Source organism: Rhinolophus sinicus, chromosome 3, assembly GCF_057876585.1.
Source record: "Rhinolophus sinicus isolate RSI-liver-muscle chromosome 3, RSI-T2T, whole genome shotgun sequence".
NCBI lineage: Eukaryota > Metazoa > Chordata > Mammalia > Chiroptera > Rhinolophidae > Rhinolophus > Rhinolophus sinicus.
The window spans coordinates 122,609,303-122,629,044 of NC_142503.1; the positions used below are offsets into that span (position 1 = coordinate 122,609,303).

General features: G+C 35.4%; 1 protein-coding gene across 3 annotated transcripts in view; it reads left to right on the plus strand.

The window, feature by feature from the left end:
• The window catches only part of PRKD1 (protein kinase D1), a 297,817-nt gene that overhangs the window by 29,155 nt on the left and 248,920 nt on the right, over nt 1-19,742 (plus strand). The window contains exon 1 of one of the 3 annotated variants that reach the window (XM_088796919.1): nt 15,870-15,887. The exons of the other annotated variants lie outside the window; for them this stretch is intronic. The gene's annotated coding sequence lies outside the window, so the exon portion shown is untranslated. Of the gene's footprint in view, nt 1-15,869; nt 15,888-19,742 lie in introns of those variants that run through there. 3 annotated transcript variants of the gene reach the window in all.

Consider the following 19,742-nt stretch of genomic DNA (forward strand, 5'->3'; position numbering starts at 1 on the left):
AAGTGAAGATAGTTTCACAGGTGGTTTTTAGTAATTATTAAGGAAATTTTAATGTGTTAGTGTAGTGTCAGACCTGGGAGCAGAACTAGCAGAATTATAACCAGAACTAGAACTAGAAGCCAGTTGTGTGCATTCTTTCCTCTGCTGAAATTGATACTCATGAACCCAGCAGTACTATGTGATATCCTAAGAATCGCAGGCTAAAGAAAATAATGTCAACAAGACATTTCTGAGTTTCAGTTTTGAAGTTGAAAGAGTACATATATTTTTTTCATATGCTTATAACTTTTGTGACTGGAATTACTGACATTTTTTTTCTAACCTTAAGAGCAAAGTTATATTTAACAAATGGAAACGAGGGAGAAAGATTTGGCAACACATGTGGCTGAAGACAAAAAGGATGACATTAATAAGATGAGAAACAAAATTAAAATATTATAAATCTAGTTATTTTAAAAATAAAAATAATACCAATTATGTTTAAAAATATTTACTCTGGTCAATAACACCTTCAATAAAGTATGACTTTTAAATAAGAAAATTCGGTTTTGCCGGTAATAAACTACTCTGTTCCACGCATTAAATGATTTAAAACCTGATGTCCTACATTTTTATTATGAAATTTTACTTATTTTGTACTAGAAAGTGAAAATCTAATCTCTCAGAGTATTATAACTCAGTTTTATCTCACTGATTCATTTTTTTTATCTTTTAAAAAATGTTTAAATTTAGTTTCAGGTGTACAAAACAATGTAATAGACATTTACACCCCTCACAAAGTGATCACCCTCTCCTCCCAATCTAATTTTAAAAGTTTAAATTGTACCCTGAGAGGGTCTATCAAGAGCCATTGTGAAGCAAGTAAATAGATACATTATTTAAATACATATGGTGTTCTGACAATATTTCAAAATCGTGGAGCTGAATAGAACTTATTTTTAACTTTATGAAGAAATAGTCTTTGATGGACATTCTAAATTGTGCTTCTATTCCAAAATAAGTTTTGTGGCTGTAACATTCTACAAATAGATGTGTTTGGTGGAAATGTTGACATTCTTATTGGTAAGCAATGAATGAAGCCACCTAGAGTTTTAGTGACCTCATTTCCAACTGAATGGCTATTCATATTTATTATTATCAATTCTAATAATAATCAGTTTTAGAGTGCCAGCTGGGTACTGTATAACATTTGATGTGATCTCCGTCTAAACTCCACTTCTAAACTCCCCTGGTTCGGCGTGCTAAAGCCAGTACACACCTGAGAAGATGACTCAGCTTTGAGCCTGTACTTTTCCACAAGTTAAAATATGATGGGAGGTTAGGAGGTATATGTCATAGAGTCTGTAGCATTAAGTCATTCTTGGCACTGCCAAGGGAGGTAATTTTTGGAAGACTTGAATTATGAGGTCTGTCAGCATGGAAACTGTAAAACAAACTCCTGAAAGAGATGAGTCCTAATACTCTTTTGTCTTTTTTTTTTTTTTTCCTGTATGGGTGGCCAGAAATGATTCCACATTTTGTAGAAAAAAGCTCAGACAATTGTTCTTGATATAAAGAGAAATGTCTTCAATAGTTTGACTAAAGTGTTTGGAAAATCTGAGTCCTTAAATGAAAAGAGAAAACTCAATTAACTATTATTTATCTAATAGTCTACTGTATACTTAGTAAGATGTTACTGAATACATTTTTTTTTTTAATTTTTAATGGAAGAAAGAATGTTTGTGTGCATAGACATGGATAATGAAAAGAAAGTAAAGTGCTGAAGACTTGTGGGTGGAAAACAACATCTGGAGAATGTGTGATCAGTAAGAATGTGTGATATAACATCCCCGTATATTAAAGGGACATGTAGTTTGGTGAAACTAAATAATTCTTAGTTTATGCCAAAGTTAGGTCATTATTATTAATACCAAGGCAATGAATTAAGTGACATATTTGCCAGCATTGGTGGGCATTAAAACTTTTGATGAGAGTCTTTTAGAAATTTTAAGAGGTGAATAAGAAAATCCTTTAGAAGTTTTTATAAAAAAATAAATTTAGATTAGATTTTGTTGGTATGTTTCTGTATGTATGTGTTTGTAAATAGCTAACTACATGTAAACTCTGTTTCAGAATTTAATTCCACAAATCTCTCTATAGTACCTTCTGTTTTTCAGGCAATGTGCAGTTTCTTTAAGGACTTAAATAGGGGTAAGGTACACACATAGAAATTTATCAAATATGTGGCAAACAAAACAATCTAGAAGGAGATGTAAAAAAAACCACACAAAACGCCTAAACAGCAATTTACCACACAGCAATACATACAGAATGGGAGAGGCCGTGCCCTAGAGAGAAAAAAGGAGGGCAAGCAAGATCTATTCAATTACAGGGATCAGGAAGTAAGCATTGCAATAGACCTTGAAGGGAGAGGCTTATTTACATATATGAAGATAGCGAAGGAAGAGACATCACAATTTCAGATAATGGACTATAATAATATAATAGCACATGTGTGCGCTATGCTGGGGAGGGAGAAGACAACCTGTATCTAAACACATATTTCACTGGGGGTTTTTGGTTTCTGTTGCTGAATTGGCCAGAGGCTTTTGCCATTCAAGGTGGCTCTGCTTTATATGAAAAAAAGCCACCCACTCCATTTCTGTGAAGCCTGACGCCTGCCACCCTGGTGACATTTATGTTTCTTCAAAGTAACTTTTCTGACTGCTCATTTTACATTTGCAGCTTGTTCCACAGCTGTCTTTTGGGCATCCTGCTACATCCCATTGCCATATGTGTTCCCTGTGATAGGAGGTATTGTGCATTGATGTATTTCTTCCTTGATAACTCCCCGGTGTCTAGAACAGTGCTTGGGCTATAGCAGGTGCTTGTTAAATACTTGGTTAATGTTTTGGTAGGGATTCTTTCTTGATGATATTCAATATCAGGTATACTTTGTGTGAAACACAGGTAAACCTTATCACAAGAAACTGTGGTTGTGATGATAGATACAATTTTCAGTTATACGAAGCATCTAATTTTACAACAGTGGATTGGTTTCATAAAAAATTGCACATTTTTGTTTATCAGAGTATGTAGTGTGCAGCAGCAATCAAGTTTCCCTGTAGAGTGGTTTTCAATTTTTATGCTCATCCATTCATATGCTATTTACGCAACGTCTTCTCTTGGAATAGTTGTTGTATTGGAAGATTTCCTTTTTATGGAAGATACTTGGATATTTTATCTTCAACCATTTTACTAGGGAAAAAAAGGCAAGTCAAGGGACTTGTTTCCGTTTTGCGATTGTCCTTTAAGTACTCATATATCTAAATTTTCTAAGGTTATTATCTAACACCTTCATTCTCTACATTTTCAAGAGTTTTCTCCTTTTTCTCCGTCTGTCTGTCTGTCTGTCTGTCTGTCTGTCTGTCTGTCTGTCTGTCTCTCTCTCTCTCTCTCTCTCTCATCTCTCTGTTTATCCATCCATCCATTCATCCATCTGTCATCTATCTCTATCTACACACATACACACACACACACACACACACACACACACACACACACACACACACACACATTTGTTTTTGGATAACATTTATTATGTCAGGTACTGGGCCACATTTGTTATTCCTCCCAGTATATTTGCTTTATAGATAAAGAATTAAGGATTAGGGTACTGACCTCTCTTCCTCAAGAGTAAATAATTAATAAGTTATGGTCAGCAATTGAATCTAGAAAGATTCTTTATTTGATGGAGTTCTTACTTTCAAAAAATGCCACCCAGATATGTATTCTTTTATTTATAACAGGTTGGGAGAATTAATAAAAGTTCTCAACAGTGATAAAAAATAAAACACTTGAAATATTTGAACATGTCAGAAATTAACAGCTCTTTGCTTTATCTTAGGAGAAGAGAATGGCACATGGAAAGAACTACATTTGATAAAATAATGGCAAAGTACTTAAAGGCTATTGTGGTAGTATCAGTAATGTAATCATCTAGGGATTTAAGAAGTCCATACATGTAATAAAAGGGGCACAAGTTATTTGAATATCTTGTTAGAGAACTACCAAGGAAAAAATTTTTAGTTTAAGTGAATTCCTGTATTTTTTTAGGGTTAAAATTTTTCCAAAAGTTTCCCATTTGAAGGTCAATGAAATGGACAGGATTGAAGTGTATCTATGAGTATCTTAGAGGTTGACATCTTCGGATTAGAATTCTCCAAATACCTAGAGTATTGCCAGCTATCATTATTGCCAATATTCTCAGTTTGCAGCCTAGGGTATACTTTTGTGCTGCTGATAATTTTGGGGGGTTATGACTATGTTATGTTTCATCTCCAAAGTGAGCAGTTTCTGTAGTGAAGTGATCTTAGTTATTTTGTGCTAAAGTAGCAAAGACCTTTGACTTTCTCTATGTACCTCTTGTTTTTAGTAGCGCATATTACACTATTGTCTCACCACAATGTAATTTTACATTTATTTGTGTGATTTTCTAATTGACGTTTGTCTCCTCTGTTGGATTCTGTGCTCCACAGGACACTTTCCTGCTTCCTACTGTATCCGCAAAACCTGGAAGGGTGTCTGGCATAGAATATATGCTCTGTAAATTCTTGTTGAATGAATGAAAGGACCATTGAGGGATTTTTTAGAATGGGCTAGATAAGAACGCATTTTACAAAATGCCTGACTATTTTCTAAATGCTCAAAAAACATTTGTAAAGGATAGAATTGTCATTTAGCAGCCTATAGCTTTTAAATACCTTTCCTATTTTGAAAATCCTTTTTTGAGTTACTTGAATTAATTCATAACTAAAAGCACTTAGGTGTATTGACTTCTTGTCTAATTTTCCCAACAACTTTTCTGTTTTCCTTGAAGAAAATAGCATAATATATTAGATACTTTTGATACATATTAGATACTATATATTAGATAATATATATTAGATATATTTGCAGATGAGGAAATTAAGATGAAGTATATTTTATGATCAATTAGTTAATAATAGGAAGATAGAATTATATTCATTTATCTTTCTCTTTTATAAAGAAGAAAATAACCACGTACTTCGTGATTTTTGAGTTGCTTCTCTATTTAGATGTGCAGTTATACTGCAAATGATGCATCATTTCATTTTCAATACATAACTTTTATTTTTTTATGTCTATGGTATTAGTCAAAACTTCAGAAAAAAGTTTAAAATATGAACTACAGTATTTCTAGAAGAATACTAGGGTTTCATTATCAAGTAATGATGTTAGATATTGTTTCATATAGATTTATTTTCATGTAAATTGAAACTTTTTTTTAACCCTTAATACTAATAGGCATTAGTGTATTACCTGAAGAAACATTGGTAGAGATCATTGAAACTACAAATCTTAATCAAAATTTTGGTTTGGGAATGGACTTTTTAATTTAGATTCAAAACTTAATTGCCTTTACAACCGTATTCCAATCGTGTTAGCCTAGCAGTAGGAAGAGCTCACGGACTAGAGGACTAAGTCTGTAATTTTAGTAAGCTTAGCCTGAGGAGAACCAAACATGGAGCACTTGTGGGATGTTTGCACACTTTAGGAACAGAACTCAGGGGATAGGAGACAACACATGTTTCAAAAGTTCAGGTCCTCTTAACTACTTTTATAATAAATGGCTGGTTTTGCCCAGCTTTACTCACCAACTTATTTTCACCTTATAAGTTGAATGCTTTTTGTGAACTTTTAATAAATCATTTTAGAAACGGGGTTGAGCATATATCAATAAATGTCGGGAATTTGGGAACTAGATGAGCTATAAATAACTTAGTGTTGTAATAATAATAAGTTATGCATTACCTAGGAACTGATTTTTTTATTTATGTGGTGTACCTGTTCTTCCCATCACTCCTGTACTTCTTTGTTCTCTCGCTACGTGGAATTTTATTCCCATTACTCGCCTGCGTCAGTCCTGTTGGTCAACGTGGATGTCACAGATTTCCTCAAACACCACTTGTGATTTGCTGTCTTATTGACTTGAATTAAACCACTTAGGTTTGAATTTTTCTTCCTGCTCTTGAACATATTTGTTTACTAAAATGCAACCTGTGCTGAGTCTTAAACATCTTCCTTCATGGGATGCCTTTCTAGCCTATTCCATGTAAAAGTTGATACATCTTTCTATAGGCCATCTTGTGTTACGTTTTTTCCACTCGTGTGGTGTTTGTGCATTACCCCAAGTCTTACGGAATGGGGCTCATATCACTTTTTGACATATTACATTATATATTAATAACAAGCTTTTCTCTCTTCTTGATTTGAATTAAAGTCTTTGAGGAAAGGCTCTATAACTTTCATATCTGTCAAGGGGCCTAGTGCTGTTTCTTCTATAGCTTAGATGCTCAGTTTTTCCATGGTATCCTTGTCCTCATAAAGCAGATAGCCTATTAAATTCTTATTTGAAAGAAATATTGCTCCTACTGCATCAGTAATATGGACACATCACATACACATCCATACAGATGTAACACAGGTCAAATCTTCATGCATTGTAGAGCGCATGCATTGTGTTGACTCCCGTTTGTGTACCTGTCACATCCCTACTGGAAGACTTGGCCATCTTTGTGTAAGCGGAAGGTAGGGCAATAGAGACAGTAGGTTGCCATAAAAGTTAATTTATGTCCATCCCCTCAGGATTGCTTCCTAATTTTTTTTTCCTTGTGGTTTGAGCTGATAGTAAGCATTAGAACCATCTCTAGAAGATTTTATATTAACATTGGCAAGAAACAAACAATTGACATTCGGGATAAGTCTTACTTTGCATTATCCTTTTGGTGCATGGTTCCTGGGAAAATTATGCTAATCCTTACCATCTGCAGCTACCAGATGTGCCAATTGAGAGGTGCACAAGTTCCTTTCCAGAAAACTGCTTGATGTCAAACATCAATCATTGGTGTTAAAATGATAGTACCTACCATCAGAGAAGGGAGAACAACTACGATTCATGTTTTTTCTTTACCATCATACACCAATCTGGAAATGTGTCTGGCTCACAAATGTGATTGCTCAGTCCATCTTTTGTTCTGTTGCAAAATAGCTATAGAATTTGAGATCTCGTTGAGTATACATGTAGTGGGTGTGGTTCCATCCTGCTGACTACCTTACATTTCCTGGCTTGCATGGTTTATTATGTTAAGAGAATTGGCTGGAGGAGTATCAGCAGATGGTGCTAGGCACAGAGTAAGTTTAATCATTGCATGGTTCAGTGTGCTTCCAAGAACTCTTTCCCAAGTATGATTTTTGAAAATAAACTTGTTCATTTGAACAAACTGACAGGTTCTACATGCATGTTCTTATGTCATGAAAGATATGCCATCAATTTAGTGGCACTATGATTTTGTTTCTTTTGGTTGGGGAAAAGTGGAAAAGAGAGAATAAGAAGCGGTTACAACCAGCTTTCATCTGAAATCTTCATGTTCTACCTGGGTCTGGATACATCTGCGTTTAAAGACAATAGAAATCCTTTATGTTGTAGTTTCATGTTTTTTTCAATTTTGGCAGCTACTGCTAAGTATTGAAAGGATGCCAGGACACAGAAGCAGTTTGAACTGTTGAACATACCAGGTACACCCTAAAATTCCATTGATTTTTAGAATATTAATGAATAACAGTGTTTGCCAGCAGCTGGCACTTACTGTAAGCTTTCCTTGTACAAGAATGTGTCAGAGTAGGGAGCAAGGCTCTTCCCCCCTTTGCTTCATTCCTTGTCCTGAAGTTCCCGCTGGCCAGACTGCACTGTTGTTGGAAGGGGCTCTGTGTGGACACCAGAGAATATTTTCTCATAGCTCAGGTATTCTGTAAATGCGTTCCAACCATTGTATCAGAAAAAAGCATATTTTGACTTAAATTCCTTTACTTAGGGAATGGGGAATTCCCCCCTTAACCTAGCTACACGCTACTCTTATTCACGTTTTGTCAGGAAATGAGGCATTTTTTTTCAGTTATAATTATTTTTACAATCTGCCTTGGATAAATATCTAAAGTCACCGTTTGGTCCTGTAATTGGTTTATGGTGTTGTTCCTAAGTCCTGAGTAAATGGAAATTTCTAAAGGAATATGAAGGAAGAGCCAAATGTGTCCCAAAAATATGGGGTCCTCCGAATGAGTTAAAAGAGTTCTACTGTTTTGCCTTTTTGAATAATAGTGTCCATTGAAAGCTCATCTCAAAAAACAAACAAACAAAAACTATACATTTTATTTTCTCAGAATGAGGAATAGAGCCTACAAAGAAAAATGTTTTAAACAGTTTTTGCTGGCCTCTGTGCCTGCCCCCTACTTGTTCCTTCTGCCCAGAGACTTGTCACTTTACCTACGCAAACCCAGGGCTCAACCCCAGGTGAATTTTTGTTCACTCTCAAGACTTAACTTGTTGGTCTTGGGATGCCTTTCTTTGAGTTCTCAGGGAAGAATTCTATGCTGATTCCATTCATCACCCGCAGCCTCCCTCCCCTCCACTCAGTGCACAGCTGACTGAGCTCCTTCATGTGTTGGGACTGCCTTTCTCTCCTGTTTTATTAGATGTACCCTTGAATGTCTTTGGAACAGAATGGACATCTACTGAATGTTTGTTGAATGAATGGGTGGAAGAATAATTTTGTATTATTCTTTCATGTAAAATTTTCATGTATGGAAAATCATTTTTGCTGTCTTTGTCTTTAAGGTCATGAGGGTATAAAATGGTAGACCATAAACTAATTTGTATCTCTTTTAATTTTGAAAAATGTAATAATTTGTGTTGTATTAAGTGATCATTGGTATTGCTGATATTAAAGTTGAAATATTAATATATAAATGTACATTTGTATATTTTTTATGAAGTCTTATTAACTTTCTGCGTTTTAGTTCAGTTTTAATTTGAGATGTTATTCATCATATATGTTTTACATTAAAAAGTTAGCTGGCTGAAAATCTTAGCAGCAAAAGTTACTTTTAAACTTTTATTCTAAATTATGCAAGCAGAACATTGCATACAGTTTGAAAAAATTCTTCTAATCCTAATGTCAGTAAATTACTCTTGACATTTTTGTCTGTAGCCCTGCAGACCTTTTAAAATGTATTTATGTACAAACTTTAAGTGAAAAGAAGATCACACAGTACATAATTGTTTTTTAACTGAGCATCACTCTTGAGTTGACCAAATTACCCAAAACATTTTAGGGAAGGAGTTGCCATTTTGATGATCATCTCTGCAGATGATGCTCACATTGAAACTAGAAGGTCAACCATATGGAGAGGTTAAAAATAAAATCTGCTGGCCTTCAAAATCCTCTTATCAGCCACCTAACGGGGTCAGATGCTGACAATGATGCATCTGAGAGCGGCGAGTGAAGACAGATTGCAAAAGTTTCATAATTGTGAATTGTGTTCTCAATTAATTCATTTTTGCTTATCTTTATTCCCAGCTTTGGGGTCTTTGGACTGTGCAAATTTCAGTGGCAAATTTTAGATGCAGCCCCAAAAGGCTAGTAGTCATTTACATGTTCATGCATGAGATAAATATTTTATGACATGTCAATCAAATATGCCCAGAAATAAAAAAAATAAAACCAAAAACAAGTGTTTTCCCAAAGTAAATTCCTTCTAAATGTAGCTAAAAAGAGCTACTTTGTCATTAAAGTGAATGAATATTCATTTTTAGAACAGACATGGTGTTTGGATTGTGTTAAACATATGTCTGTTAGTGAAAGTGTGAGTCACAAAGATAAAATTTCATCTAAAAATAATATCTATAGGAAAAAGCAATAAATATGCACATGGTTAAATACTTTTTTCTGTAAACTTTTACTTCTTTATTTTTAATGGTTGTGATATTGTTTATTTTCTGTTATTAAAGGAAACTGGAGACCATGTTCATAGTAGAGTTATTCACAGTAACCAAGAGGTGGAAGCAACCCATGTGTCCATTGACAGATGAATGGAGAAACAAAATGTGATCTATACATACAATGACATATTCAACCTTAAAGAGGAAGGAAATTCTAACGCATTCTGCAACATGGATGAACCATGAAAACATTATGCTAAGTTTAAATAAGCCAGTCACAAAAAGACAAATACGGTGATTCCACTTAATATGAAGTACCCAGAGTTGTCAAATTCATAGAAACAGAAAGTAGAATGCTAGCTGCCAAAGGCTGGGGAGAGAGAGAAATGGGGATTTGTTGTTTAATGGTTACAGGGTTTCAGTTTTATACGATGAAAGAGTTCTGGATATTGCATGCACAACAGTGTAAATATACTTAACCCTATTGAACAGTACAGGTAAAAATGGTTAAGATGGTAAATTCTATATTATGTGTATTTACTACAATAAAAAAAAATAGGAAAGATACTTGAGAGAAAGTACAATTTTTAGGCTGGAGCTTATTTCTTTTTAGCCATAATTGTTTCTATAGAATAAATACCTTGGGACTTTAACAGGGTTTTGATATAATACATGATTACTGATCAAATGCACATATATAAGAAAACAATACTTAAGGTTCAGTGGAAAGTCACTTGTCCCTAAATTGTCCTATTTTCTTTATTTTTGGTGGAAAACATTAGATGTAGTAAACTATTATTTACAGAGAAACTAAGAGCTAACTAAAGTACTGAAATCAGCATGTCCAAATATGTATTTGAGATCTTTTTCTTTAATGGTTATTGATTTGTAACCCAGAAACACTTATTTATTCAAATATTTATTGACCGCTCACTATTGTGTCAGACTAAGTTGGGTTCAGATATATAATGATATTAAGTCTAGCCCTCGAGGAGTCTAAAGTCAATTGGAATAGGGTGAGAGGAGAGTAAGAAATAAAAATTGCAGTAAACTACCATAAATATTATGAAAAGGGTAAAATAAAGAGTGTAATGAAAAAATGTAGGACATTTTAGGAGTTCATGGTTTCTGTTTTAGGGCTTCAAGAAAGATTTTGTGGAAGAACCAATATCTTAGTTCAATGACGAATGGAAGTTAACTAGGTGAAATGGTTGGAGGAGAAAAACGGAGGGAACAATAAATGCAGAGGCCTCTAGGTAGAGTGAGCTTCTGATCCAGTTTTCCTGTGATAGTCCTTTGTGCCTGTTGTCTTAGAGTCCATGGTTTCTTTTTGACTCTCCCAGGTCCAAGTGTAATGGTCTGCCTGTAGAGCTCAGAGAGCATCACTTAGTAACTGAGAGAGGTTTACTAGGCTTGGAACATTGAGTTTGGGGGGTGGGGAAAAGAGACACCATTGTTAAGAGGAGGTTATATAGTGAAAGTATGCCACCTTGTAACATGATTCTTGCCTCGTCCAGCTCAACAAAAGTTGTGGGAAGTGAGGAGGGTGGTGCGGGGTTAAGAAATACTGTAGCCAAGAATAGAGTGCAAGCAGGGCCTCAAGGACTGAGCTCGGAATCGAGCCAACACATAGCTTTTATTAGTTAAGTGAGGAAGTAAAGTTTGTTAATCCCAAGATCTGTGAATCTCACACATTACACTAGGAAACTGATTCAAACAAATCACCCTTGCCTGTAGGCAGCGGAACTGTCAGTCTCAGGATGTATATACCTCCCCAAGGGACGAAACCTTTATGCATATGAATAGACGGATAGCACATCATTCAGTAATTTCCCCTGCAGGTTGTGGGAAGGAATGTAGTAGCCACAGAGGCAGAGGCTCTCCTTGGCTGGGGGAAGATGGGAGGCTGTGCCCACCTCTGTCGACCCTGCAAGTTCTCTATATGGTCTGTGTCTGGCTTAGGTCATTCCCACCGTGGGGCATCTTACCCGTCATTGACTAACCAGCCATCCTTTGGGGCCAAACAGAGAGACATAAGGTATAAGCACAAAGGTGAAGCAAAGTCCCTGAAAGGATCCGTCTTACAGACTCTCCTTTCTTTAAGGGCAGGTACGAGGAGACAGATGGGTAGGCTGCTGCGTGGCAACAGATTCTGGTGGCAGTGTGGAACATGCAAGATTTCTGTAGAGGAGAAGAGTATGGAGAGATACATGCTTTAGAAATTTGAAAGTGGCTGCATTGAAGAGAAGAGCTTTGAATGGAACAAGAGACAGGACCATCACACAATAAGGCAGCAGTGCAGTGGGGGCAATAACTGACATTGGTTGTGGGGATAGAAGCAAATTAATTTCAGAGCTATTAAAAAGCTAGACTTAACAAGATTTAAGAATATAGCAGTCCCCCCTTAGCCATGGGGGAATATGTTCCAAGACCCGCCCCCAGTGGATGCCTGAAACTGTAGATAGTACCAAACTTTGAATATATTATGTTTTTTCCTATACGTAGATATCTATGATAAAGTTTAATTTATAGATTAGGTACAGTAGGAGATTAATAACAACTAATAGTAAAATAGAATAGTTATAACAATATACTGTAATAAAAGTTATATGAATGTGGTTTCTCTCAAAATATTGTATTGTGCTCACCCTTCTTGTGATGACATCAGATGATAAAGTGCCTCTGTGAGAAGATGAAGTGAGGCGAATGAGACCTTGTTAAGTAAAATAAGGGTTACTTGAACATAAGCACTGTAATACTGCAACACTTGATCTGATAACCGAGAAGCCTAAGTGACCGCCAGGTGGGGAGTGTGTGTAGTGTGGACACGCTGGACAAAGGGATGATTCACACCCCAGGTAGCGGGACTCGTGGAATTTCGTCATGCTACTCGGAATGACTCGCTCCTTAAACTTATGGATTCTTTATTTCTGGAATTTTCCATTTAATATTTTCAGACCTGAGGTAACTGACACTGCAGAAAGTGAAACCGTGGATAAGTGGGACTACTGTGTTGAGTGTGAGTTTTTGTGTATGCATGTATGTATGTGTTCGTGGGGGAGGAAAAAGGAAAGGATGACTTTGTGGTTTGGACTGATAAGTGAATCGTGAAGCAGTTCACCAAGGTAAGGACAGAAAAGGAAGGGGAGGTTTGGGAAAACACATTCATTTTCACTGGTTGGGAGGGAATGGCTAAGCCTAATGAGAGTCCATGGAATGGGACCAAAGGAGGTCCAAAATATGGAACCCAAGGAAAAAAAAAGAATTAACAGCAGATGAGCATCCCACAATCACACCTACTAACCAAACCAACAAAAAACAAGGAAACAAACCCCCAAAGCAAAGCAAACAACAAACAAAACAAAATTGAGCAGGAGTGGGTCAGAGAGGGAGGAGGACAATGTTGTCATGTCAAGAAACTAAGGAAACGGTGCTTTTGGAATGAAGTAGTAACCGCGGGCATATCAGGGAAGGAACTGGCAGCAAGGTACTGGGTGGTGTGCTTGGTAGCCAGCATTTCAGGAGCGCTGCGGGGTCCGCCAGGCTGAAGTGGGGTGCTGAGTTAGATCAGCAATGGAGGCTATGAGTGAATTTTCCTTCCTATTTTTACTATGAAAAGGAGAGTAGAGCAGTGAGAGTTATACTGGAGAGGATATAATTATATAATTTTATCTTTCTTAAAAATTTTTGTGTGGCAAAATACACATAACGGAGTTACCCCTATAATCATAAGTGTATAATTTAGTGGCATTAAGTATATTCATGATGTTATACAACCAACACCATTATCTAGTTCCAGAACTTTCTCATCACCCCAAACAGAAACTCTCTACCCATTAAGCAGTAAACTCGCCATTCCCTCCTCCCTCTAACCTCTGGTAACCTCTACTCTTCTTTCTCTCTCTCTGAACTTGCCTGTTCTAGATATTTCATATAAGTAGGATCATACAATATTTGCCCTTTTGTGTCTGGTTTTTTTTACCTAGCATAAAGTTTTACAGGCTCATCCATGTTGGAGCGTGTATCAGAACTTTATTCCTTTTTATGGTTGACTAATACTCCATTATATGTGTATACCACAATATGTTTATATATTCATCTATGAACACTTAGGTTGTTTCTAAGTTTTGGCTATTGTGAAGAATACTGCTATGAACATGGGTATATGAGTATTTGTTTTCCATTCTTTGGAGTATTTACCTAAGAATGGAATTGTTGGGTCATATGATAAATCTGTGTTTAACTTTCTGAGGAACTGCCAAACTGCCGTCCACAGTGGCTGGAACATTTTACATTCACGCCAGCAATGTATCAGGTTTCTAGTTTCTCCACATTATTGTAAATATTTATTTTCTGTTTTATAGATGACTTCCTCCACCCACAAACAAAAACATGATCTGTGAGGCATTATCTCCATTTTATAGATATAAAAACTGAGGCTTGGAAAGTTCACATGTTTGCATAAGATAAATGCATTGCATCTCTCAGGGTAAAATCTTGACAGCTGTAACGACTTAATATACTTATTAAGTTAGTTTTCAAACTCTTTTGCACACATGCACCATGAGTGACAACAAATTTGATCACGTTATCTGGTATGTATGTATGCATGTGTGTATATATATATACACACTCACATATGTGTCCATATTAATAAAATATATAATAAAAACAATATTACATTTTGTAAAGATAAGAATAACATGAAATTATTTCATATGAACATAATATCTACTTTGTTCTTTCTCTTTACTATAGTTTTTCTTACACATTTCTGCAATGGTGCTTCCCTACTTGTGTAAATTACTGATAAAAAATGGCTAACAGCCACATTGTATGATATGTTCAGGTACTTTTTAAAACAAATATTTGAAACATTCTTTGCATATGAAGGACATTAACTCAAATCAATTCACAAATGCATGTTGACTATTATATACAAAGCACTTTTGTACGTGCCATGATCTTGTTTGGTCTGCAAAATATGCAATATAACAATGAATACTGTTTTTCTGAATCAGTAACCTCTTGTAAAATTGGATTTTAGCTTAGTCTCTAGCTAAAGTTCTGAAAGCTTGCCCTTAAGGACATGCATCTAATTATAAGAGAAAAGTGGTTCTGTGAGCAACATGAAATTTCCTTGGAAAGCAGTGTTTGCAACCTTCATCTATAACTTGTATTTAAATTATCTTTTGGAAAATGAATGGGGTGATAATTTATCTCATGAAGTTGTGCTGATATTTTGGCATTTGGAAGAAAAACACAAATGCATAAAAACTAATAGAATGTCAAGGGAAAACTGGCCAGTGTCTCTATATGATCTCAGGAAAACAACATCTAAATATGTACATCTTTTCTAATGGCCCAAATTAAATATGTTTCTATTTTGATTGTTTTTGTACATTGATTTGCTCTATAGCAACTACCAAATAAAAATATTTCAAAGGGGAAGAAAGAAAACGAAGATAATTGGTGTGGAGATTATAAATGGTTTTTGAGTCAAAGCAATCAGCTGTTTTCCTCTTGACTGTAGTAATTATTGAAGATTTGAAACCTTTTTTTTGGTAATTACATTATTAGTACATTAGTAAGTTTCTCCCGAATGGTATGTTTTGTTTTTTTGTTTGGTGAATACAATGACTTTCCTATCCTGAAACAACATCAAATTTAATTTTTAAGGTCAGAATGTGTAAGCTTTTCCTTAGTTGCTCCTGAAAATCTAATGGCTAAGTAGAGGTGACTGACTATCTAGCTAAGTTCCAGAGAATAGATTAACGAGTGAGAAGAATAGCATCACGGGAACAGCTCCTCAATGAACACAACTACAACTATATTAGGTCTGGAATAAGCAAAAGATGACAATATTCCTTTAGTGCAGGAGAGTCAAGAACACGCTTTCTAAATGTTTGATATCTTTCACATGTCCTTTTTATTCTTATTTTAACAGGATTAGTAGATGGTACATTGGGCCAAAAGGTTTACCATCTCATGCAGAGCTGACTTGATTTCCAAATATGTTATCTTCCCTTTTGGAAGATAGGTTAATATATGTCACACAGGAGAACCCAGACCTAGAAACAAACACTTGGCAGACAATCCTGTAAAGCAGGTAAGAACACTTACCATCATACTCAGACTGGGTGTAGAAATGGCTCTTTCAAGTGATGATGATGGTGACGGTGATGATGGTGATGATGGTAATAAGATTAGCTAACATTTATTGAGACTGGAACATACTTTGCTAAGATCTTTGCATGTATTATCTCACTGAATCCTCAGAATTTTGCATTATGGTGCGTAAGCCTGAGTTATTTGCTCTCCTAATCCCCTCTTTTATAGATGAGACATAGCAAGGACAAATCACTGTTCAAGGTCACCTGTTAATGGCAGCATCAACATAAAAATTCAGGCTTTCTGACTGCAGATCCTATGTCTACTACACTCAACTGCCTCTAATTTTGGCAATAATTTTTTTGGCAGATGGTGATCACAGAAGTTCCTTAAAGTTACAACTTTTAAGTACTCTTTTTTCCTAAAGCCAAGTTGTGTAGCTTTTATTCCCCCCAAATTATATTATCACTTTCGTAGTTTTGAAGAAGGGTGTGAAATTTGAAATGTTATCTATTCTTATTCAATTTACTACTTTCCATGGAGAGCATACCATATCCAGATCGAAATGTCATTACCAATTGTTTCTCACACTTAACGGAAGGGAAAGTATATGCTCACTTTTGAGCAGAGGCTCCCTTGTAGGAGTATGACAGTACTCAGTAAAGTTTTGGCACTTGTGTTTGGCAAAGCATCCCAGGCAGATGAATGATTCATATGGCAGGAGCATTGCTACTCGAAAAGGTACATTAATATGAATATTAGCACCTCTAAGTGTTTGTAAAATTACCTTAATGGAAGGACTAGAATATTAACAAAACATTTTCAAAACATTGTATTACACTTAACGGGTAAATATATAGACAAAGAGTAATTATTGCAGAAGTTTGTGGTAATTCAATTCCAAATTGTATGTGATATCTGTAATTATGTTTGAGAAGAACATTAAACAATATGGATGTGATATCTGATTCTTAAATATCATCATTGCATTGAGTTCTAAATATAACCCATCTATAACCATACTTACAACAGATATTACTATGAGACAAGCAATAGTTAGCTATAACAAGAAAAAAATAGAAATTTCAAACTTAAGTGATTTCAAAATAATTCTTAGCATTTCTTCAGGGGTTACTAAGGCAGAAGAAAGGGATTTTTACAAGGACTAGTTCAGTTGCAGTTTTCCTCCTCAGAATTCACATTATTGCCACAGCCTCCGAATGACAAACATTTGTGGACTATGGCAGCAATCTGTTGGGTGTTTCAATCTATTTTGAGCTGAAATTGATTAGCACTTTATGAAAAGTGTACAGAAAATTGCCATGCTTATCAAGGCAAATCAAGCCATAATTCTGCCCTTTTTTTGTACACCTGCAGCTATGAATATTTTTTGGTGGATACATTGAGATGTGCTCAAGAATATACATATTGGACTGCATATCATGCAATTTATTCTGATCTCACTGACAGTTTGCAAACAAAAACTCAAAACAAGATGCAACTGTGTGCAGCTCCCGAACTGTAGGTTCTGATTTTGGCATCCATGAATGCACGAGGAAAGGGGCTACAGCTGAAGAGGTGTGCTTTTGTTCATTTTACTGTGAAATATAATCTGGGCATTTGTTTGATGGTTTCGTAAAATATGGAGGAAATCTCAACTAAGGGTTTTCCTGATTGCTTTTGTTGTGCCCCACCTTGGTAATAATGAGAAGAAATGAAAATAACGTGAAGTTGATAATCGTGGTGACATGAGTTAATTATATTCAAGGAGAGTTGTTAAGAATGAGGAAGTGAGCAATGATTGAACTTGATATTGTGAGAGGAAGAGTCCTCTCTGTGGCAACACCTTCAATCAAAAACAAGTATGGAAGGCCAAAGGAAAGGAGGAAGACCAGGGACTCCATGGAAGTCAGTGTTATTTGGTAGGATTTTTAAAACAGAAAAATGATGTAACAATAGGTTAGTTTGCATGCTGTCACTGTGGGGCTGAATTGAAAATAAATATCATGGGATTAAAAAAGGAAAATCATTGAAAATTTACATGTGCTGTGGAGTAAGCTGTTCATCTAAAACTCATTTCAATGCTAGCAAATGTTATAAGTTGCTACTGAAAAGGAGCATATTGTGTGCAAATCTTTTACTTCATGCCTGGCTCTATCTAGAAAAAGATCATGAATCATCTTGCTAAGTTCCATATATGCAGTCAGTCTACTGTGATAAAATTCTGTACTTTACATGAAAACACATTTTTAATAAAAATTATCTTAAAGATACCATTTTAGGTGTTTGCTGTGAAAAGGGAGAAAATTTAAATCACTCATGATCCTAACACTCAGAGTGGGCACTGTTAGCGTTCGGGGTACATCATTCCAGTCTTTTTACTATAGATTTGATATGGTAAAATGGGGATTTCCTTTTTTACACAATATATCATGAACCTATTTAAATAGATATGTCATTGAATACTCTCCTGTAACATTATATTTAGAGAATAAACATTTTTTTTTAATCATATGGGCTTTTCAACATCATCATATGGATTTCTAACATCCAGTCTCTATGTGGTTGGATATTTAGATATTTCCAGTATTTTGTAATTAGCAACAATGATAATTTTCATCATCATCATCATCATTATTAAAAAATTTATTGAGGTCAAATTCACATAACATAACACTTACAGTGTTGTGTAGCCACCACTTCTCTCTAATTCCAATGCATTTCCATCACTCCAAAGTGAAACCTCTTACCCATTAAGGGGCATTTTCCTTTCTGGCCCCAGCTTACTTCTTCATAATTATTTCCTCTCCTCTCAAAATTAAACTCTCAGGTCTTATCAGGGCCCAAACTGGCCTTGTCAATTCCTGCCCTTTCACCTTTGTCAATTGCATTCACTTTTCCATTTCTCTCTATCCATCCATTATTCAAACCCAAGTCAATTTCCATCTCCTTTGTGAAAACTTCTCTTACCAACTACGCCTAAATGATCTCTCTCTTCTGAAAACGCTTAGCACACATGTATGTGCTATTCACTTTTTATTCTCATCTTGTAATGCCAGTTCAGTAGCATGTGTTGCCCATGAGTTATATTACAAACAATTTATGTTTTGCTACACTGGTATCTTATCGATATAATGTCCCCTGATGATTATTTTAGTAAATGGCACAACAGAAATGCACAATAAATTCTTGTTAAAATAAATTAAAATTCAATTTTTCCCCTTACAGACCTTAGCATAGTGCTTAGCATATACTAGAGTCCCAACAAATATTTGCTGATTGATTTTTACATATTTATACTTTTATCTAATTCTCTCTTGAGGTCACAAGTTCTGCATAACTGACAACTTTTTAAAAAAGTATTGTGTGTGCTTTTATTTACATGACCTTATTTAGGAGATTGCTGTTCATTTTAAAATACTGAGATTTATTGAACAAGGCAAAGCTCATTATATGTAAATCAATCACCCTTCCTTCTTTCCTTCCTTGCTTCCTTCCTTCCTTCCCTCTCTCCTTCCTTCCTGTTTGTTCTAGTCTTTTTTTCTGCCTTCATCTTTCTAAAATGCATAATGTTTACTTGTACATGGCAAATTCCAAACGGGGGATTCTAAAATGTAGGATTGTTTTTGTAATGGTACTAGTGGCTAGTAACTTCAGAAGACATCCTGCAGTGATTTGTGTGTCCTTTTGGCCATTATGTCTGAAATCTCAGAGCTCACTTTACTAAAGATATAAATTATCTGATTTCTCCCTAAGTATATTTGCCTTGCACTTGTGCCCATATTGATTGGCTTCAGTAGGTTGAATGCATGTTTCCATAGGAACTAGAAATAATAAATTGATATCACTATGT